Genomic DNA, 25,006 nt, shown 5'->3' on the forward strand with positions numbered 1-25,006 from the left:
AATCATCTTTTGCTCTATTTTTTTTTAACTAAATACTTATATTAAATTACTTGTATTGTAATTTATATAGGTGTATATATTTGGGAATTAATTAGGACAATGAAGCATATTTTAATTAATTGATTAGAGTAAAAAGGGGATTAGAAATTAATTCACCAACATAACATTGGGCCAATTCCCTTCTCCTCCAAATTAAATCAGCAACCCAACACCTCTAGCCCAATTCCCCACCGACCCGAACCGGCCCAACACCTACACTAAAATCCCCCAACCCATTTTCAACTCAATCAAGACCAGACCCCTTCTCTTTAACCAAACAGCCCTAAAGACAAACGATCCTCTCCTCTCTGTCTTCCACCTCGCCGCCACCCCCCTTTACCCATTAGACCATCGGCTAAAGCCGATTTCGGCGTCACTGACGCTGCCTCCCGTCAACCCCTGTCCCTTTCTCCCCTTTTCTTCAAGTGACAGAGCTTCGAACAGCTTGTCCAAAGTCGAATCAGCCCCCAAATCAAAAAGCACGCGAACATCTTTGGGATTCTGGACCGTTCTTCCAACAATCAATAGGGTAAAGGTTTTTTTCGGTCCATGGAGCCTAAAACCATGAAGAATCCACTAAATTCGGAGTCCCAACGAATTTGTTGCCTTCAAAGGTGAGAATCTGTCATTGTTTTTCATCATTTCATCTTTTCAAAATTGCAGATTCCCCCCCCCCCCCCCCCCCCCCCCCCCCCCCCCCCCCCTCTTTAATTCGGAATTCCAAGGCAAAAAGCTTCTTGAAGAAGCTGTTGAAACGCCCCAATCTTCAGCTATAAATACCGGCCTTTGAGGGCTGTTTTAGAACAAGTCGAACAATTGAAAAAATCCCTTTATTTCATAAGTTTTCTTGACAGCTAAAAATCCCCTTAAGTTTAGAATTGAAAAAAAAAAATCTCTTTATTTTCACAAAGTTCAACAACCGGAAAATTCCCCACTGTTTTTTTTTTTTAGGTTCCTACTCTCAGAAAATCCTGTTTTAACTCTAAGTTCTTTTGACTATATAATTGCGGTTGTTCTCGGCTAAGCAAGGGTTGCTTGAAGCGGATTCGGAGACTCGACGACGACATTAGCCTCAGTTCGCTGTCCCGGAGAAGGTAATCACATTCGTCCTCCCTTCGTCTTTAATTTTGTAGAAGTCAAAATGTAGTCGTTTCGTTGTTTTGTCGTTCTCAGCATTCCTTGGAGTTTGCTTGGCCGAATCTGCCTATACTTTATCTGCTATAAACAAACATGAAATAGTCATGGCAATCTATTAGCGTTTAAAGAGAATGATCGTTGAACTTGCTGAATATATGAGTAGTAGTGTCGCTTGTCTAAAAAACCTGTTTGTGGCATCCCTTATGGGTCTGTTTTATCATGTAAAATCAGGATGTAAAATGGCTAAAATAAATCTTGAGTCTCAAAAACAAAATGTCCTGATTTGTTGGTAGTTAATACTAGTCTACATATGGGTTCAAATAATCATTTTGTTTCCGTTGGTTTGAATCTGTCCACATCCCGTAATCTTTTTTTTTTTTTACCATTAAGGCTGTAGCTATAGACAGCTTGGATCATGTTTTATCTTTCATTCATGTCTTCAAAACCAGTTCTAGTATGGATCAATATTAAGTTGTTCGTGTCAAATAGCTATTTTCCTACTTTCATTTGGACATGAGCATGAAACTTTATTTGTTTGAGGGCATTGAAAAGTTAGCATTGTCCCTGTTGTAGTTAGCTTAAATAAAATGGTTGATAACATAGCTGCTGCTAATACGATTTCCTAAAGCTCTACCATAAAATCCATTTAGACCTTATGACTAAAAATATCATGCCGTGACTCCGTCTAGAGACCTATATGTGAATATATGATGCCTTATAACTGAAAAGAACAGGTTATTAAGTTTGATCAAATGAAAGGGTGATATTTTGTTCGAGAGAAAAAGTTATTATTTTTAAGGAAAGTTTACTGTTTTGATATAAAAAGAAAGCTACTGTTTTTTTTAACTAAAAAGCTACTGTTTTCAGGTTAAAAAGTTACTGTTTTGGTTGGGGAGAATTACTGGTTTAAAATAATAATAATAATAATCTAAAAATTGTTTGCTTGTCGATTTACTTGTGTGAATGAAACACCAGTACTAGAATATAGTAACTATCTTGGTGTTCTTATGAGTTGATGATGCGAACTTGCCTAAAGGCAAAATTTTCAAAGATTTGTGAGAACTTACGCTGTTTTTATTTGAAAAGTATAGGAGATAACATGAAGTACTATATCTTTTATAAGCTTTGTTTTACGAACTGAACTGGCTTCTTGCTAAAAATAAAAAAAATCGGTTATTTTGCCTCTATTTTTTATGAGTCAGTTTATAAAAGGCTAACATAGACTATGGGCTTGTTATGATAAATAAGTGATTCGCTAGAATAAAAAGAAGAAGAAAATAGCTGTGTATTATTGAACTTGGGACTGTTTACTCTTTTGAGAATGCATGAGATAAGTTGAAGTATAAAATTGTCTTAAGTCAAACCCAGCTGTGACTTGGATCTGCTCTTGAACTATCTCCCCTAAAGTTGCTAAAATGCCAGGAGTATGTATTTGTCGTCTAACTGTTTAAAAAATGAGGATGTTTGGTTAAGTTGTAATGCTGGGAATGCTCAAGATTACTTAACTTGCTAACTTATAAATGTTGAGAGTCTAGTAATCATGACTACCTATTTGTTTTCTTGAAGTATGATATGTAGTTTTCAGCAGTAAGTTGCCAAGGTTTCTCCCTAAGTTTGATTTAAGTGTGGGTTGTTCATACTTTTCTTTCTCGGACAAGCCGCTTGAATTAATTGAGTAACGTGTACGAGAATCAGCCCATGCATGAAAACTTTTCAGTTGTACTTTTCTCAGAGACAGTCCTTAAGTCAATTTGTCATGTTCTTAATTGAATCCACCTCTTGGAAGGTTAGTAAGGGCCTTGTTTGTTGGTAAAATTGGATAAAAATAAGGGAAATAGTGGCATATTGTATTCTGGTGAACAGTAGAAGTTGAGAAATAATGATTGACGTAATTATTCTCGTGAGTATGTTGTACACTTTGCCTTAAAAAAAAAATATTGACAGGGTGTGTTGAATTGTATGAAGGCTGTTGGCATTGGTTGAAAGTGTTGTTTAAGCTTAACATGTAATTCTGTGTTAAAATCTCTGTTCTAAAGAGTAATCATCCATGTAGTTAATTGAAGAAAGGAACAGCATGTAATACGGTTCTGTCTATATTATGTATAGAAATTAGTGGCTTTGTGGGATACATTAAAGTATGTTTTGTTCTCATCTAAGCCATTGGTTAATCTATTAGTTTGACAATGCTTAACATACCTTTACTAATTCACAAAGGAGTGAAAGTTGTGTTTGAGTTGTCCAACTTTTAGGGATGCCTTAGAACCTGATCTCCTTCTTTGGTTCTAATTCTTGCTTGCACTATCGCATACGGAGATTTCTATTTAAGCTAAGTGATGATGTCAAGTACATGCTAAGTTAATGTGATTACACCGTTCATTTGTGGCTGTCGCTTCGCCCCCTTTGTTTGAACAATTAGAATTTACCTGAAGTATTATGGGTTAAAACTAGTTGTGTGTCCAGTTTTTTCTTCTATAATGATTTATGTCATACTATGGGAATGATATGCATATCTTAAAACCTCTATCCTTCACATGAATAGTCAAGCATCTACCTGCAAAAATGGGCTAAAAAGTCAATCAGTCTTTTCATACTTAGATATATTAAACTGCCATTTGAACTCGTGTGTTTGAATTAATGGGACAGATACAGTTTGGGTTTTGCTAATATAGTATGATGGTTGTGTGCACTGTTCTTCTATGGCGTCACGGCAGTGTTATTTCTCCTTCTTTTTTTTTTTGAATAAAATAAAATAAAAAATGATTGTGTATATATGTAGCATTTCAAGTGTACACTGTGCGCTATTGCATAATTTGAATTTACGTATTTAAATTGAGATTGTTTCTAATCCTTATCTTTATCTTTGTTTTTTTTTTTTTATGAGGAACCTTGGGAGCAGTTGGAGTTATGAAAACTCTAGAAAACTCTAGACCCTTCTGCCCATATCAGAGAAGGCAACAGTAGCAGCCTATGTCTCGTTCATTAATGTGTACCAGTCTCAATTCCTCATTCGTGTCAAGAGTCTCCGTCCTCCTTCCTCTCTTCGAACTTTATGTCTTTGCGTAAACTTGTGTATATTCATGTTGTTTATATTTTTGACTAACATTTTATGGATTGTGTTTGTAGCATATTTGTGTCTTTGCTTGTGTATGAACTTGCGGAGAAATAGTTAAGTATAGAAATTTAATCGTTTATTTTTCTCACCCCCAGTCAAGTATCATTTTAGTAATATTTCGATTATAGGCGTATTTAGAATAATAATTGTCAAATGATTTTCAGCTTTTTAAAAAATGATTTCCAACGAAAGGAAATTAACTGGAAAAAAAAAATTCCTTTTTGAGTTAATTGCTCATCAAACTAACTTTCTTTTTAAATCCATTTTTAACAAAAAGCGATTTAAATAGGGGTTTCAAAAGGATAAGATGCAAATTTTATGGGTAATTATTTTCTATTTAATGCTAACGTATGGAACAGGTTAGATTCATTAAGTTTAAATGAGGAAATTATATTAGGGCCCGAGTGTAGTAGCTCAAGCCATTTTACGAGAGCCTTAAGGTAAATATTCTATTTTATATACACGCATACATATATATGTAGACAATAAAATTCGCGTTGAGAAAATAATAATCGAGACAGGAAAATATCGCAACAATCTTTGTATCTGATTTCAGAATATGAGTGTTACAATCTCTATGATTCCTCTGATTCGTCTTTTCAACAATAATTTCAAGGGCTTTTGAGCTTATTCTTGAACTTGATGGATTTGATCTTGACTTGTACTTGAATTCAAGGGCTTTTGAGCTTGATCTTGAATCTGGTGGTCTTGATCTTGAACTTGTACTTAGATTCAAGGGCTTGAAGCTTGATCTTGAATCTTCGTCTGAATCTCTAGAACTTCTAGAGAAATACTTGAATGCTTGAATGCTTTTAGCTTGTAGAGAAATCCGCAGCGTTTGATCCACGAGCTCTCCCTTGCTTCTTGTTAGAACTTCTGTCCTTTTTCTGAATTTTGAGACTTCTATTTATAGTTGTAGGATGGAGGAGTTGTGATAAGGACAAGCTTCTTTCGACCAATCAGATTTAAGCTGACATGTCGATATTTGATTGGTCGGAACATGTCACTTGTACACGTGGCGCATCTTCATTGGCCTTTGATTTGACTGGGCATGCTGTATCATTTTTACACGTGGCACGATCTTATTGGCTTCTTTGTTTGACTTGGCGTGCCACGTCATTTGACACGTGGTGCCGATTTGAGCCTCTAGGATGAGATGACATATTGGGCTTGTTAAAGTGGGCTCGTCATTTGTAGCTCAATTAAAGGGGCTAGCCCAATGCATTTGGATTGTTTTAATTAAATTCATATTTGTTGGATTTATATAATAAATCCAACTATATTAGTCCACAACATTCATTTATTTGGACTAATATATTTTGAATATAATTCGCATTTCTTGTGAATTTAAAATTAATAAAATTTTGTTATCCAGAAATGCCCCCTACTTCAAGACTTGTTGAGATGTATAACTTGTTGGATCTTTAAAGACGAGACTTGAAGTATTCACTTGATGCTTTTTAAGATTGATTATAAGTTATACATGTACGTCCTTACATGCAATAATCACTGATAGACTGTTCATCAGATGAGAATGTATAAAGTAATCCAAAAATGGTCCACGCTAGACTTACAATGATCCCAAACTTTGCCACATAATAGTAATAAGTTGTTATGAAATATAGAATGGATGTCCACTACACAAATATAATGTCTCTTCCATTATCTTCTACCATATTAATGGTTCTTCCATTATCTTCCACCATATTAATGGTTCTTCCATTATCTCATATATTGAATGCATATGTAGCACTATAAATAGAGGCATAAGTTTTCATATGTAATGTACTTGAAACACATTTTGGAAGAATAATAAAATATGTCCTCTTTGTCACTCTATGTTTATAGTTTTCATCCTTTAATATTATTACTTTTTTAGCTTCATTTTATAACACGTTATCAGCACGAGACTCTGCCGTTCCGAGCAAATACTTTAAAAGCCTCGAAGGTATTGACTTTCTATTTCCCTTTACTAATGACAAATCTTACTAAACGTGAATTTGTAGCCTTAGATATATCCGGCAATAGCTATATGTCTTGGATTCTTGATGCCGAAATTCACCTTAATGCGATGGGTCTGGCAAACACCATCAAAGATAAAAATGAGGCATCAAATCAAGACCGTGCCAAGACAATGATATTCCTTCGCCATCACCTTGATGAGGACTTGAAAATGGAATATCTCACTGTTAAAGATCCTCTTACTCTGTGGAATAATTTAAAAGATAGATATGACCACCTGAAGATGGTCATACTTCCACAAACACGTTTTGATTGGCTCCATTTAAGGCTACAAGATTTTAAATCTATTAAAGCATATAATTCTACCATGTTTAAAATTATTTCTCAGTTGAAATTATGTGGTGAAAATATCACTAATCATGATATGCTAGAGAAAACATTCTCCACTTTTCCTGCCTCGAGTATGCTCCTGCAGCAGCAATACCGAGAAATGAAGTTCAAGAAATATTCTGATCTAATCGCACATCTTCTAGTGGCTAAACAACACAATGAATTATTAATGAAAAATCATGAAAGCTGACCCACTGGTACTGCCCCTGTTATATCCCGTATTTTTGAACCTCGGAGCATCTGCTGGGGTGGGGCCCACATACCGAGATTTTTTTTGGAACATCTGAAAAGTCATATGAATCACATATGTAAAGTTAAACACAACTCATGAAGTACCTTTGGACCAAATCAAAGTGGAAACCCTCCAAACGAATATTTTTAAGAAAACGTTTTCGGGTGACCTGACTTTGGGGGGAAAAAACTGTATTGTAAGTTTGGAATTTCGAAAATACCTTGAAATAGAAGTTGTAGATAATTGAATTAGCTTTCCATCCATAGGTCGTGGGTTCCCAGGTGACGTCGGTACAAGGAGATATGAACGTTTTAAGGTCGAAAGGTCAGTGGGCTAGGCCCAACTCGGGACCAACCGAGTTGGCCCAAAAAAATGAAAAACAAAAATTCAGGCCCAAGTGAGGAGCCATTCGGCCATGGTCCATAAAAAGGATCCAAGCCCATGGAATTAAGTCATGTGGTCAATGAATAAAAGACCACTTAATCATCCAAATTCCATAGAACTTTCAAGAGAAAGAATAGGAGGAAAAACAAGAGAAAAACAAGAACAAAAAGAGGGCATTTCGGGTTTGGCCATAGAAAAATCACCCCTCAAAATCTTGCCTCTAAAATTATTTTCTTGTTGAATTCCTACTAAATTAAGTGTCCTCTACAACTTGGTGTAATTGTTTTGGAAGAAGGAGCACTTATTTCTTCAAGTTGACAACTTGTTCAAGTGAAGAAGTTTGTAGAAAAAGGTAAGAATCAATTCCTTTTTCTTATGCTATGAAGGTTTGTTTATGTTGTGGTATGTGGAAATGAGTAGAAATTATGGAAATAAGGAAGTTTGCAAAGTGGGTATGTATATATATATGTAGCCATGGGTGTATATATGTTGTATACATATATGAGTTGAATTTTATGTTGCATTCTAGTTGTGGTTATGATGGAAATTATATTGGGAATGAAAGTTGAATGAATTTTGGTTGAAGTTGGAATGTAGATGATTATGTCACTTTAGAATAATTTTGTGATATTATGGAAATGAAGTTGTTAAGATGTGAATTATGATTATGGTTGATGAATTTGGAAGTTGGAAACTTGTTATGAAGTTGTATGCCAAAGATTTGATGTTTTGCATAAGTTATGATTTTGGCGGAAGATTGTATATCATGTATATCGAGTGTATATCTTAAGGAAAACGATATGAAATGTTTCTAGAACTATATGGTGATGATCATGATGGTTGTTGAATATGAAATTATTGATCTTAGTTGAAAGTTGGGTTGAATTGAAGATTATGTCAACTTGTGAGAAAAATGACTAGTTGAAGGATATTTGTGTTTTAATGTTCATTGTTGATATTGTTGTTGTCGTTTGGGTTGTTGTTGATGATTTATAGCCGAGTTGAATTCTCGGGGTGTCATATGTATAGGGGAAGTGCTGCCGAAATTTCGGTAGCCAAATATGCTTAAAGTTGAAATAATGGCATTAATAATTCACAATTGGTAAACTTGACCAATTGCAGTTTTTCGACGAAACGGGAAGTGAGTTTGGAAAGGCTTAAGGGGCGCGAAAGGTATGTAAAGCAACCCCAATTCTTCCCTTGGCATGCCCCTAGTGTGTTAGGGTCGGATCCGGGCCTCGAAGGACCTCTTGGCCCTCGGAATCCGCAAGACAAAATTTCAGTTTTTCCTTCAGTAGAATTGAACCATTTTGATACGCTTTTTCTAAAATTATGCAATTTTGCTCTAAATTATTCAGAAAGTCATAGAATGTTTGTATAACCTTTTTAGGTGATACTATATGCTTAGAGGGCACAATTTGAGCCCGCCGCCTTGTTTGTCCCAAGGCGGGCCCGCTATTTACGGTTTTGCCCCTAATGTGTTAAAGCTTCCTTTTTAAGCGATTTTTGAAAGAAATGTTTTAATTACCCTACTAATCGCTTAACGAATATTATTTTAAATATTCTGTTAAATATTATAAATTATTTTGACACTCGGGATGACTTCGGGAAAGTTATACTTCTGTAATTTATTATGATATCCGAAATACATTTATTATGATTCCGTCCGACTCCATTGGATTGGTTTGTCTTTGATACGCTTCATCGAGTCTTTGAAAACATTTATGATATTTTTAAATTGCATTAGTCTCTCACTACTCCATTCGTGGATGTCCCAATGTTTCCCACACTGAGCCCGGGCCAGGATATGTTGTCAAGCGAAATTCTCTGCATTGTTCGCCGCGTCCCGATGTGAGGGGGCAGGTATACGCGTACATGGGTCTGTGGAGTATGATGTGCCATGTCCGCCTATTCTGATCTGATCTGTATGGCCATTTTGATATGACATTATATGATACGGGGCCACGCCCCTTTTTCTGATTCCTCTGTATAGTGGCACCAGCGTCGGGAGGGTGGCCACATTCTGTCTGCCGAGTCCCGTGTCAGGGACCGGATATGATATGATATGACATATGTTTCTGTACGCATTCTGTCTGTTTTGGAAATATGCATTTGACACTCTGGATTCTGTACTCATTTTCTGTAACCATTATGATTTGACTTCTGTGATTCCGCTTTACATATTCAGTACATATTTCGTACTGACCCCCTTTCTTCGGGGGCTGCGTTTTCATGCCGCGCAGGTACTGACGACAGGTTCGCTGATCCACACGTTTAGGATCCTATTTCTGCTATTTGGGGCGCTCTCTTCTACAGAGCCCATCTTTTGGTACAGTCTGTCACTGCTATCTGGATATGTACTTTGTTCAGGGTATGACGGGGCCCTGTCCCGTCTTATGATTATGATATGTTCTGTAGAGGTCTGTGGATACATCTGTGTGGGTTCTGTACATATGTTTGGGATATTCTGTTATGTGATGGCCTTATCGGCCTATGTGTGCCAAGTCTGCTTTTCTGCTAAATTCTGTAGCGACCACTAATATTATTATTATATTATTATCCTGTTAATATGCTAATTTGGGGTATCAGGTACGTATAGGTGCCCAGCTCGGGCACTGGTCGCGGCCCACGGGGTTGGGTCGTGACAGCCCCATTCTCTGAAGTGAATGAGGCAAATTTTCGCCATTCTAGGCGTGGAAGAGGTCGTGGCCCCAGTCGTGGTCATGGCCGTGGTCAAGGAAGAGATTTTAATCATGATTCTCGTCTTGCACCAAATAATACCCTTCACCACCAGCAGTGTAAAAGGAAGGATGAAAAGTATGAAACTGGGCAAAAGAAAAATTCAGAAAATAAATGCTTCCGATGTGGAGGAAAGGGGCACTGGTCACGTACCTGTCGTACGCCAAAGCACCTAATTATGCTGTATCAAGCCTCTCTCAAAAGGGCAGAAAAGGATGCCGAAGAAAATTTTATTTCTGAAGATAATGTTGAGCCCATGCATCTAGATGTGGCAGATTTCTTTGAACTCCCTGAAGGAAAAATAGATCATTTGATCGGTGATGGATCTGTAAAAACTTAGATATTTCATACGTGTCGTTTGTATGTGGTTATGTTTCCATGTTTATGTAAATGAAGTGTGTGTAATGCTTTGTTTAAATAGTAATATATGTAATAAAATGTGTGTAATGCTTTGCCTAATCATAATATCTACTTCGATATTCACTTTATCTATTATATCATTTTGAAGAATCTATGGAAATTCCTCAAATTTTATTTGGATCAATGACCAATCAGAAGATATTTGTGTGATTGATAGTGGAACAACACATGTCATATTCAAAGATGAGAAATACTTTTCTCACTTGCGTAGAAAAAGAGGAAATATTAATACAATTTCTGACAATTCGAAATTGATTAGAGGCTCCGGAAGAGTTACTATATTTCTGACTAAGGGGACGAAACTTGTTATAGAAGATGCATTATTCTCTTCTAAATCCCCAAGAAACTTGTTAAGTTTCAAAGATATCCGTCGTAATGGATATCACGCTGAGACATTAAACGAAATAAATGATGAATATCTTGCCATTACAAAGAATGTCTCCGGCCAGAAATATGTTTTGGAGAAATTGCCAACTTTGTCTTCTGGTCTGTATTATGCAAAAATTAGTACAATTGAAGCACACTCAATCGTAAACCAGAAGTTTAATGATTCAAGTACTTTTGTGCTTTGGCATGACCGAATAGGTCACCCTGGATCAATAATGATGAGACGAATTATTGAAAATTCAAATGGGCATCCACTTAAGAACCTGAAGATTCTTGAAAGTGGTGAATTTTCATGTGCTGCTTGTTATCAGGGTAAGTTGATAGCTAAGCCATCACCAATGAAAGTTGACATTGAATCCCCTGCTTTTCTAGAACGTATACATGGGGCTATATGTGGACCTATTCATCCACCTTGTGGGTCATTCAGATATTTTATGGTCCTAATAGACACATCTTCAAGATGGTCTCATGTGTGCCTCCTATCGTCTCGAAACCTGGCGTTTGCGAAATTATTGGCACAAATAATACGCTTAAGGGCACAGTGTTCGGATTATCCCATTAAGGCTATACGCCTCGATAATGCCGGATAATTTACGTCTTAATCTTTGATGATTATTGTTTATCAGTTGGGATAAAAGTTGAACATCCTGTAGCACATGTTCATACCCAAAATGGCCTTGCTGAGTCATTTATTAAACGACTACAATTGATAGCAAGACCACTACTTATGAAAACACGGTTGCCCACTACCGTCTGGGGACATGCTATCTTACATGCAGCATCTCTTATTCATCTCAGACCGACTCATTATAATAAATACTCCCCGTCACAATTAGTATTTGGTCATGAACCAAATATTGCTCATCTCCGAATCTTTAGCTGTGCTGTATATGTGCCTGTAGCACCACCACAGCGTACTAAGATGGGCCCCCAAAGAAGGTTAGGTATATATGTTGGGTTTGAATCACCCTCTATTATTCGCTATCTTGAGCCATTGATGGGAGATTTATTCACTGCCCGAATTGCAGATTGTCGATTTGATGAAACAAATTTTCCACAATTAGGGGGAGAGAGAAAAGAAATCAAAAGAGAAATTGTGTGGAAAGTTCCATCACTATCTCATTTTGATCCACGTGCCCCCATATGTGAACAGGAGATCTAGAAGATCATTCACTTGCAAAAAATAGCAAATCAAATGCCAAATGCCTTTACTGATTTGAAAAGGATAACTAAGTCACATATCCCTGCAGAGAATGTGCCTATCCGAATTGATGTCCCAAAGGAAAAATCTACTAGTGTCATAGCCTCTGAATCTCATGCACGCCTGAAGCGTGGTAGGCCATTGGGTTCTAAGGATAAAAATCCTAGAAAAAGAAACACGAAAAATGATCAAAATGACACTATGAAAGAATATCATGAAGATATTCAAGATCTGACTAATCCTGATACTCCTGAAGATATTAGGGAACCCGAGACTCAAGTAAATAAAGAACTATCATTGAGTTCTTCTGGTGATGGGATAAATTTGAATCGATCGAAGATTATGGTGGATAATGCTTTTGCATATAATGTTGCACTAAATATTATGAAAGACATTGACGATCAGGAACCCCAATCTGTCGAAGAATGTCGACGAAGATATGATTGGCCAAAATGGCAAGAGGCAGTTTAGTCAGAATTGAATTCACTTGCCAAACGTGAGGTTTTTGGACCTGTAGTCCAAACGCCTAATGGTGTAAAACCAATTGGCCATAAATGGGTTTTTGTGCGAAAAAGGAATGAGAGAAATGAAATTGTGAGATACAAGGCACGCCTTGTTGCACAAGGATTCTCTCAACGACCCGGTATCGACTATGAAGAAACATATTCACCCGTTATGGATGGCATAACATTTCGATATCTCATCAGTTTAGCTGTACATGAAAACCTTGAAATACATCTGATGGATGTGGTTACAGCTTACCTTTATGGCTCACTTGATAATGAAGTCTATATGAAAATTCCTGAAGGATTTAAAATGCCTGAAGCAATTAACTCAAAGTCTCGGGAGATGTATTCAATCAGATTACAAAGATCGTTGTATGGTCTAAAACAATCAGGGCGCATGTGGTACAATCACCTCAGTGAATACTTGGTAAAAGAAAGTTATATAAATGATGCCATTTGTCCATGTGTTTTTATTAAGAAAAAAAAATCAGAGTTCGTTATAATCGCTGTTTATGTTGATGACATAAACCTAATTGGAACTCCAGAAGAGCTCCAAAAGGCGATTGAATATTTAAAGAAAGAATTTGAGATGAAAGATCTGGGAAAAGCAAAACTTTGTCTTGGTTTGCAGATTGAACATTTGACAGATGGGATCTTTATCCATCAATCTGCTTATACCGAAAATGTTTTAAAACGATTTTACATGGACAATGCGCATCCTTTAAGTACTCCAATGATTGTTCGCTCACTTGAAGTGAGTAAAGATCCGTTCCGACCTCAAGAAGAAAATGAAGAGCTTCTTGGTCCTGAAGTATCATATCTTAGTGCAATTGGTGCACTTATGTATCTTGCTAACGCTACAAGACCTGACATAGCGTTCTCTGTTAATTTGCTAGCAAGATATAGCTCTTCTCCTACACGAAGACATTGGAACGGAGTTAAGCATATATTGCGATATCTGAAGGGAACTAGCGATATGGGTTTGTTTTATACTTACAAAGGTAGTACAGATCTTGTTGGTTATGCAGACGCAGGTTATTTATCTGATCCACATAAAGCTCGATCTCAAATAGGCTATCTGTTTACATGCGGAGGTACTCATGGCGATCCACAAAGTAGTCCATTGTTGCTACTTCTTTGAATCATGCTGAGATAATAGCTATTCATGAAACAAGTAGAGAATGTGTGTGGTTGAGATCAGTGATACATTTCATCAGAGAAAGATGTGGCTTGAAGTGTGATACAAAATTACCCACAGTATTATATGAAGATAATGTTGCATGCATAGCTCAATTAAAAGGAGGATTTATAAAAGGAGATAGAACGAAGCACATTTCACCAAAGTTATTTTTCACACATGATCTCCAGAAGAAAGGTGATATTGATGTGCAACAAATTCGTTCAAGTGACAATCCTGCAGATTTGTTCACCAAATCTTTGTCAACTTCAACTCTTGAGAAGATGATATTCAAGATTGGAATGCGAAGACTCCGACATCTGAATATTGGTCTTCGTCAGGGGGAGTGAAATACGCGTTGTACTCTTTTTTCCTTAACCAAGTTTTGTCCCATTGGGTTTTCTTGGTAAGGTTTTTAATGAGGCAACTCTCAAAAAGTATTACTAGATATGTGTACTCTTTTTCCTTCATTGAGGCTTTTTCCCACAGGGTTTTTCCTAATAAGGTTTTTAACGATACACATCATCTATGGACATCCAAGGGGGAGTGTTATGAAATATAGAATGGATGTCCACTACACAAATATAATGCCTCTTCCATTATTTTCCACCATATTAATGGTTCTTCCATTATCTTCCACCATATTAATGGTTCTTCCAATCTCATATATTGAATGCATATGTAGTACTATAAATAGAGGCATAAGTTTTCATATGTAATGTACTTGAAACACATTTTGGAAGAATAATAAAATTTGTCCTGTTTGTCACTCTATGTTTATAGTTTTCATCCTTTGATATTATTACTCTTTTAGCTTCATTTTATAACATAATTATTATTATTATTATAATAGCCATAATATGCTATTCTTTCAAACAATGACGTGGTAGCTTTGCCTTGTACATGATTCATTCTATTCCATTACCTGTAGGCAAACACAACCAAGTCCAATTAGAATAAGGATTTAGTTCCGCCGCCTTAATTCATTAAACCTTCCAGAAGTCAAGTGACAATCATTCCACATTGTTAATTTCTCTCTCATTAGTTGTCTTTCACCATTTATAAATAGGAGCATGTTCTCCATTATTCTGCTTCAATTGCGTCGTCCGACAGGTAATTTTTTTTTTTAGCGTTTCCTTTTATTGCATTGTCTCTCCCTTATTTTTTTTAAACGACAATGTTGAGTTCTCGTTCAAGGGAAGGAACATGCATGAAGAAGATAGTTTCGAGGCGCAAAGGGGTGGATACTAGTCCCCGCCCTAAGAACGGTAAGGTAATCTTACGGCGCACAGGGATGGATACTCGTCCCCGCCCTAAGAACGGTAAGGTAATCTTACGGCGCAAAGGGATGGACACTCGTCCCCGCCCTAAGAACGGTAAGGTAATCTTGGACGCCCTAAGAACGGTAAGGTAATCTTACGGTGCAAAGGGATGGACACTCGTCCCCGCCCTAAGAACGGTAAGGTAATCTTACGGCGCAAAGGGGTGGACACTCGTCCCCGCCTTAAGAACGGTAAGGTAATCTTACGGCGCAAAGGGATCGATACTCGTCCCCGCCCTAAGAACGGTAAGGTAATCTTACGGCGCAAAGGGATGGTTACTCGTCCCCGCCTTAAGAACGGTAAGGTAATCTTACGGCGCAAAGGGATGGACATTCGTCCCCGCCCTAAGAACGGTAAGGTAATCTTACGACGCACAGGGATGGACACTCGTCCCCACCCTAAGAACGGTAAGGTCATCTTACGGCGCAAAGGGATGGACACTCGTCCCCGCCCTAAGAATGGTAAGGTAATATTACGGCGCAAAGGAATGGATACTCGTCCCCGCCTTAAGAATTTAGGGAGTTCATTTTTCAAGGTCTTTGTACCTATGGATATACGTCCAAGTCTGCTACTAATAACTTCTCTTGTCCTTTGCAGCTTGAAGAGATGGTTTTCTTCAGACACTACACTTCCCCATCCACCAAACTAAGGTATCTCGTAGTTGAGACTGAAGATGGTGCGGACCAAACTAGATTCTTGATTCATACCATACTAGCTGGGCGATATGCGAGTCCATGGCCTTCTTTGAGGAATTTGCTTCATATAGCAAATTGGACGTCGGAGAAAACCCAAAATTCTAATCGATCATCCAAGATGTGGTCACTCCAAGCACCAAACCATCATCATGCCAACATTGCGTCTGCGCTACCATGCTTAGCTCATCGTATAATCCCATATAGATTATCCCAGATAAATTCAAGAATTTGGCTCTACATGCTGAAACGCCAATATTTCTCAGATTCAAGCAGTCTCGCCAAAAAAATTCATATCTCGACGTAGGGACGTTGAAATCACGAGCCGAAAAATTCCTAAGAAACTAGACTCATAAATCTAGCATGTGTCCAAAAATAAATGTCAACAAACATATAGATCATCCTAGATAAATCCAAGAATTTAGCTCGAGATCAGTGTACCAGTCAAAGGCATTCCCCTTGAGAGAGCGGACGAACTACTTGACAAGATAGTCTCCATAAGTCCCAGCGTTGTTACATGTTTCAAAAATATGTGCAACATGTTGCTTTGGATTTCCCTTGCCTTCAAATTGTTGAAATTTGGGAGGTTGATAACCGGCGGGCATCTTGAAGCTATCAATTCTTGTAGTGTACGGCTTTCCGTAAGTAAAAGAAGACTTGGCAACAACTTTGTACTTATCCTTGATAGTCCCTTCGATGAAATCCTTTAATCGGTCAAGCGGAATCATCCCTTCAGAAGAAACAGGAATTTCCTTGGTAGGTGGTACTTGCTTTGCACGAGGTTCAGTCTCTTGTACTTCTGGACCCTTCCCAGGTGCGTGGCTGGATTCTCATTCCATTAATCCATCCATCTTGTCCATCAACTTCTCAATCCGAGCGTCTTGATTTTGCACATTCTTGGCCAAGCCATCAATCACCTTTTCCAAATTTGCCAGAGTCTCCTCCATTGATGAAGTGTTAGTTACCATTGCTTGCATGATTGTTGGGGATGTTGGAGAATAGCATGGATTATCGCATAAGTTGATCTTTGACTGGCCTACTTCATGTGGTGTGAGTGGAGAGGATCCGTCACTTGAAGTATCATCATCTTCCTTCATAGCAGAGTTCTTGGATCCAGGGAGATCAAGTAGAGCTAGAGTCTTCTTAATCTTTTCAGCAATGCTGCTTCCTTCCTCCGATGCATCAGTAGAGGATCTCGCTCCTTTTGGAGATGAAGATCCAAAAACAGGAGTTGTTACGGATGAGACTTGGAGTGCTTGTTGTCCCAACATGCTTTCTTTGCTCCTCTTAACTGGTCCAATGCTACCAAAGGTAATGTCGAGGATGCTTTCCACATCAGCAGAGAACTTGGAGCTAGCAACCTTGGAGGAAACTGATTTGGAGTTGATCTTCTCTGAAGTCATCTCGATGTTGTTAAACTTTGATGATTGAAAAGTTGAGATGAGAGTTAGAGATTGTCCCACTGGGCGTGCCAGAATTTGTTTGCAACACATTCTAATATGCGGAAATAAATCACAACCACAAACAAAATATGTTGAAACATAGATTTTATTGATGAATATTGCGGGTACAAGATCTGTTTACTCCCTTGATTCTTCTCTCCTAATGTTTCTCCGTAATTCGAGGGCCGTTACTAGCTTATTTCTAGAACGTATGATGATTTGAATTTGGATATGCGGACTTTCTTGGGATGTATTTGATCTCCATGAAAGGATATTGTGGATCTTCTTGAAGTATTTGGTTGTCAAGAAATATTCGGCCACATATTGACCTCTTCTTGAATACCCATGAGTTTATGAGATATATGAGATCTTGATCTCTTTGTAAATACCAAGAGTTTATGGGATACTCGAGATGACTTTTCAAGTGAATATGTGTCCTTTATATAGGCTTAATCTAAAGTTTAGGGTAGAGTAGTCTCCAAGAAACTCTAACACTTATTGGGCTCAACTTGTAGTGCCCCACAAAATTTCGATGTCTCCAAATGCCCCCTACTCCAAGACTTGTCGGAGTATAAACTTGGCGAATCTCAAAGACGAGACTTGAAGTAATAATGAAAGATGACAATCGTCTCAAGTACTGTTTGTTTGAGAGATACCCTTGGATTATTATTATTTTCCAGTGTCTTTTGGCCTTGGTAAGACTAACTGTACCCATTTTGGACATGGACTGAAATCCATCCCTTTTCATTAAAGAGTGGTATCAAATCCACGTAGGACAAGTTTGAACAAACTTTCATTTGCACACAAGCTTAATTCAAACTCAATTCCCAGAGAAATCTAATTTTAATAGACTTCAATTTGCACCATAAATTTGGCCCCTTGATTTCACCAATCACCTTTCAGAGTAGCCACGGATCACGTGTGTGTCTTTGCGATTTTGCAACTTCGGTGAGAAATCACTCGGTGATTCGATTTTGCTTTTTTTTTTTGTGAGGGAAGAGATGAAGGGAAACCTGTCCCACTGGGCGTGCCAGAATTTGTAGACAATAAAATGCACGTCGAGAAAATAATAATCGAGACAGGAAAATATCGCAACAATCTTTGTATTTGATTTCAGAATATGAGTGTTACAATCTCTATGATTCCTCTGATTCGTCTTTTCAACAATAATTTCAAGGGCTTTTGAGCTTATTCTTGAACTTGATGGATTTGATCTTGACTTGTACTTGAATTCAAGGGCTTTTGAGCTTGATCTTGAATCTGATGGTCTTGATCTTGAACTTGTACTTGGATTCAAGGGCTTGAAGCTTGATCTTGAATCTTCGTCTGGATCTCTAGAACTTCTAGAGAAATACTTGAATGCTTGAATGCTTTTAGCTTGTAGAGAAATCCGCAGCGTTTGATCCACGAGCTCTCCCTTGCTTCTTGTTAGAACTTCTGTCCTTTTTCTGAATTATGTGACTCCTATTTATAGCTGTAGGATGGAGGAGTTGTGATAAGGACAGGCTTCTTTCGACCAATCAGATTTAAGCTGACATGTCGATATTTGATTGGCCTGAACATGTCACTTGTACACGTGGCGCATCTTCATTGGCCTTTAATTTGACTGGGCATGCTGTATCATTTTGACACGTGGCACGATCTTATTGGCTTCTTTGTTTGACTTGGCGTGCCACGTCATTTGACACGTGGTGCCGATTTGGGCCTCTAGGATGAGATGACATATTGGGCTTGTCAAAGAGGGCTCGTCATTTGTAGCTCAATTAAATGGGCTAGCCCAATGCATTTGGATTGTTTTAATTAAATCCATATTTGTTGGATTTATATAATAAATCCAACTATATTAGCCCACAACATTCATTTATTTGGACTAATAAATTTTGAATATAATTCGCATTTCTTGTGAATTTAAAATTAATAAAATTTCGTTATCCACAAATGCCCCCTACTTCAAGTATGGAACAGGTTAGATTCATTAAGTTTAAATGAGGAAATTATATTAGGGCCCGAGTGTAGTAGCTCAAGCCATTTTACGAGAGCTATAAGGTAAATATTCAATTTTATATACACGCATACATATATATGTAGACAATAAAATTCGCGTCGAGAAAATAATAATCGAGACAGGAAAATATCGCAACAATCTTTGTATTTGATTTCAGAATATGATTGTTACAATCTCTATGATTCCTCTGATTCGTCTTTTCAACAATAATTTCTAGGGCTTTTGAGCTTATTCTTGAACTTGATGGATTTGATCTTGACTTGTACTTGAATTCAAGGGCTTTTGAGCTTGATCTTGAATCTGGTGGTCTTGATCTTGAACTTGTACTTGGATTCAAGGGCTTGAAGCTTGATCTTGAATCTTCGTCTGGATCTCTAGAACTTCTAGAGAAATACTTGAATGCTTGAATGCTTTTAGCTTGTAGAGAAATCCGCAGCGTTTGATCCACGAGCTCTCCCTTGCTTCTTGTTAGAACTTCTGTCCTTTTTCTGAATTATGAGACTCCTATTTATAGTTGTAGGATGGAGGAGTTGTGATAAGGACAGGCTTCTTTCGACCAATCAGATTTAAGCTGACATGTCGATATTTGATTGGCCGGAACATGTCACTTGTACACGTGGCGCATCTTCATTGGCCTTTGATTTGACTGGGCATGCTGCATCATTTTGACACGTGGCACGATCCTATTGGCTTCTTTATTTGACTTGGCGTGCCACGTCATTTGACACGTGGTGCCGATTTGGGCCTCTAGGATGAGATGACATATTGGGCTTGTCAAAGTGGGCTCATCATTTGTAGCTCAATTAAATGGGCTAGCCCAATGCATTTGGATTATTTTAATTAAATCCATAGTTGTTGGATCCAACTATATTAGCCCACAACATTCATTTATTTGGACTAATATATTTTGAATATAATTCCCATTTCTTGTGAATTTAAAATTAATAAAATTTCGTTATCCACAATATATACTATCTTATTTTCAGTAATTTCTTTGATCATCTTTTCATCATGTGTATACATATATATTATTTCCATATCACAATAATAGCTATTTTTGAACCATTATATACCGTTTTTCATAGGATATAAATATCGCACATATACATTATTTTTTTATTATATTTGTTTTATAAAAAATATGCATTCATAATCCTCTTATCTTATACTATTGTATACAAAAGTACATCGTGAATATATACGTATATGTTTACATCTCATGTATACTAACTACTGCCTCTACAGTAAACATACATATGTGCCATTTTCATACACGTATATATCACATATACTATCTAATTCTTTTACATATCACATATATACATTATTTTCTTATAAAAAATATATCCCTCCTTATTCTATATTATACATATTATTCTTATATAAAATGAATGTCATACATATTTTCCTCATGCATACATTAGCATTAACTACTTCCTTTTATAAATATGCATTTACTCGCATAGTTATATTTACTTTAAAACCCCCTTTTTATACAAATAGTTTTGTGAGAGTAGTTTCTTTTTTGGCAATTCTTTAAATAGGTGATAATAAATTAAATAATCCCCCCTCTAGTGTTAATTAGGCTAAGTTTAAAGACTGTCTTCGGATAGGCTCTGAGGGATGCTTAATACCTTCCTCTCGGGGTAAATAAAATTCTTACCTAGAATCTCACAGGTTTCAAAGACTAAAAAAAGAGTTTACTTTTTTTTTTTACAAATGGTTTCCTAATATTTCCTAAAATTAGGTGGCGACTCTGAAATTTTTTCAAAATTAGAGGAAACATAGTCATAAGTTGTGAACTAGTTTTAATCCGTTAAAAATAGGGCAGTAACAGGGAGTATAAATTAGGAGTAAATAATTAAAAGCTAAAGAAAATAAAAGGGATGACTTCAATGACATCCTCTGACTTTGGCCTTGAACGCTAACTTCTTATTATGCTAATCTTTTTTATTTTTATTTTTATAGCAAATCTGTTTATCTTTTTAATTTTTTGTTTTATAATTTTTTATTTTAATATATAAAATACTTAGTGATAGTTTGAGAAACTTCCTTCATATTTGACCACATAACACTAATATTTTTAGTGATGTATGATACTATATTTATCTGATCTCTTATTTTTCTTAACGATTCTTATAATTTATTTAGTATTAATATAAAAAATTATGATATAATTAATTTACCCCTTTTTACATACTCTTTGTTTTTTTAGTTTGATAATCATTTAAAAAACTTCCATCCCCATTGTTATTAGTTTGAATTGGAGGAAGTAAAATTTCTCCCGTGATTCTCATAATCCGAGAAATCATTTAATCATCATCATTTGCCACGAACTCAATAGAATGACTCACACAGGCCATTCATAAAAGGAGTGTGAGAGGGATGGAGGGTTGATTATTAAGTAATGAAGGACTTAGATAAGAACAAGTGAGAAAGTTGGATAGTAGTACAGTTCCGTTAGTGGATAACAACATATATGGACCAAAACGGTAACAACGATTTTTATGCCTAACTATTAACTACTGACATAAATAAACCATTTCTGATAGTTCGATGACATATTTGAGCTTCTTCCCCTAATGCAATAGGTTTTCTTAGATTTTGGGTTCTCATGATACTGTAAAAGAAAAAGACTCTGATTGTTTGGAATTGCATTTTTAAAAGAATATTAAAAAATCACCGGTTTTTCTCTATTTATATAGTTGGCCTTTAGTTTATATGCTTAATTAATGTGTGGCTTAAGATTAATACATCTGGATTTGAATATATATTTGAAAAATAAAACTTAAGATATGAATACTAAATATATATATTTTTCAACGTTAAGCCAAACATTTGATTTTGTTTTCACTAATTTGAAGGTAGTATTCAAAACATAAATTATTCTTTTTTAAATATTTTTTTCTTATTTAATAGACAAGAATACTTTTGTTGGTGGTATTAAATCCACTGTGAAATGAGTTTTCTCCTAATTAATTATAATATTTTGTTCAAATGATATGTAATCATTCTGTAATTCAATCGTCAAGCGAGTCGAATAGGTTCGCCGGTCACTATTTTAAATCTTTTTCCTTCGAATTTCATGTTATACATCATATACATGTTTTAATACTGTTTATGTCATTCTAAAAAAATCTATACTTATTGATATGAAATATACGTGCAATATATTGTATACGTTGGAAAATTAGTTATTATATAAAAGTGCAATGATCTCAAAAAATGTCAGAAAAAAAAATTGATCACCTTATGTGTATTATTTTGGAGGTTGTTCGGAGAACAATATTAAACACATGACCCATACAAACATTTGACGGGCCATATTTATGTAGTAAATTAGCAAACCATGCCCGTGCGATGCACGGGGCCTAATATGATTAATTTGGTTACTCAATTTAGTTAGTTTTTATGATTTGTATATTTTGCAAAAGATACTGCGATTCTACTTAGTGAGTCACCATATTTGTTTTTTCTTTTCATCTTATTTTTTCCCTTAATTTCTCAATTGTTGTTAAATTTGTCTTATATTGGTTATGTCCGCCTCTTTTTATATTTAGTAAGTTGACAATTCAAATATCCTATATGTCAAGTTTATAATCGCAAGATTCAAAAGATGTTTTATTATATTATACACATTTTTAATTTAGAACCACAAGATTTGAAAGTCTATATTTATTTCTTAAACTCCATGTCTAGTCAAACATAGACACTTAAATTGAGACAAAGGGAGTGCATGCCAAATGAAGGAAATGAAAGGACAATTAAGACACTACGGACCTGTGGACACACAAGAGGTAGAATTAATGTTCAACTTCTGAAATGTACACATCTTAATCTCTGCTTAAAGTACAATTTTAGTTGTTTTTTTGTACAACTTATTGTTGTTGTGTTCGTCCACCTTGGGCGTTTATATATAAGAAAGATAAGAAGAAGAAAAATATAGAATAGAAAAATAGACATATATTTTTAGTAATGTGGCCAAGTAATAGGAGACGAAGGGAGTACTTCATTTTTATTAATTCTTAAAGAACGTGAAAAGTCAAGTATAGTAATGTGACCAAGTAATATGAGACGAAGGGAGTACTTCATTTACTAATTCTTAAAGAACGTGAAAAGTCAAGTAATATGGCCAAGTAATAAGGGACGGAGGGAGTAATTCATTTATTAATTCTTTAATAACGTCAAAAGAGAACAAGTAAAAGTGCATGGAAGAAATAAATATGTGTGGGAGAATTAAAATTGGAGTGCATACATGTATACATGAGAAGAGAATAAATATTCAGCAAGAACGTGAAAAGTCAAAAGTGAACAAGTAAAAGTGCACGAAGGAAATAAATATATGTCGGAAAATTAAAATTGAAGTGCATACGTGTACACATGAGAAGAGAATAAATATTCAGTACTATGACATATATCCATGTGAGATTTATTAATTTTTAAAGAACGTGAAAAGTCAAAAGTGAACAAGTAAAAGTGCACGGAGGAAATAAATTTGTGTAGGAGAATTAAAATTGAACTGCACACGTCTATACATGAGAAGAGAATAAATATTTAGCAAGAACGTGAAAAGTCAAAAGTGAACAAGTAAAAGTGCACGGAGGAAATAAATGTGTCGGAGAATTAAAATTGAAGTGCATACGTCTATGCATGAGAAGGGAATAAATATTAAGTATTATGACATATGTCCACGTGGGATAAAAAAATAGTTGGGTAAAGTGTACAATTTATATAGCTTATGGTACAAGCATTCATTGCGTGTACAGTTTGTAAAGATTTTGGTACAAGTTGGTGGTGTTGTGTTAGTCTATAACGTGAAAAGTCAAAAGTGAACAAGTAAAAGTGCATGAAGGAAATAAATATGTGTCGGAGAATTAAAATTGAAGTGCATCCATGTATACATGAGAAGAAAATAAATATTCAACAAGAACGTGAAAAGTCCAAAGTGAACAAGTAAAAGTGCACGGAGGAAATAAATATGTGTCGGAGAATTAAAATTGAAGTGCATAGGTGTATACATGAGAAGAGAATAAATATTCAGTACTATGACATATATCCACGTGGAATTTATTAATTCTTAAAGAACGTGAAAAGTCCAAAGTGAATAAGTAAAAGTGCAAGGAGAAAATAAATTTGTGTAGGAGAATTAAAATTGAATTGCATACGTCTATACATGGAAAGAGAATAAATATTCATCAAGAACGTGAAAAGTCAAAAGTGAACAAGTAAAAGTGCACGGAAATGTGTCGGAGAATTAAAATTTAAGTGCATACGTCTATACATGAGAAGGGGATAAATATTAAGTATTATGACATATGTCCACGTGGGATTAAAAAATAATTGGGTAAAATATACAAGTTATATAGCTTGTGGTACAAGAATTCATTGCATGTACAATTTGTAAAGCTTGTGATATAAGCTGGATATGCTATGTTCGTCCCTTTAAGGCACTTATATATATTAGAAATATTTGTGAATATGTAAGACTTTTATTTTAATAACGGTTATTCTATTATATAGTCCTCAGTCATTCTTTGAAAATACTAAGGCTTACAAACAGGATATTTCAGCATTATTTTATCAAAGGAATTATTACAACGAAAAGATAATTCCCAACATTATCTCCTTTCACATAACTTTTAACTAATGAATAGACAAATCATTTCTATTTGAATTTTAACAACTATAACCCTTACATATTACTTATGTTTACATGTTCCAATACGTGCATTACTAACATCCCCATAAAGATAATTCAATCACACAATATCGATTACTTTCATTAGATTTTTGATATTTTGAACGACCTAATATCTATCCTACAGTATATTAGTTTTTCTTATAGGATAGATCACATTA

The 25,006-nt window shown here is 35.8% G+C and overlaps 1 long non-coding RNA gene across 2 annotated transcripts; it reads left to right on the forward strand.

Moving 5' to 3' along the window:
- Positions 1-266: 266 nt before the first annotated feature.
- Positions 267-4,374, forward strand: LOC132641127 (uncharacterized). Of its 2 annotated transcripts, none has more exons than XR_009582693.1 (2): positions 267-653; positions 1,065-4,374. It is a non-coding gene; the product is annotated as an uncharacterized LOC132641127 (long non-coding RNA). The 2 variants fall into 2 exon arrangements; XR_009582694.1 differs by having other exon boundaries at positions 1,069-4,374.
- The last annotated feature ends 20,632 nt before the right edge of the window (positions 4,375-25,006 follow it).

Source organism: Lycium barbarum, chromosome 5 (genome assembly GCF_019175385.1).
Source record: "Lycium barbarum isolate Lr01 chromosome 5, ASM1917538v2, whole genome shotgun sequence".
Lineage (NCBI taxonomy): Eukaryota > Viridiplantae > Streptophyta > Magnoliopsida > Solanales > Solanaceae > Lycium > Lycium barbarum.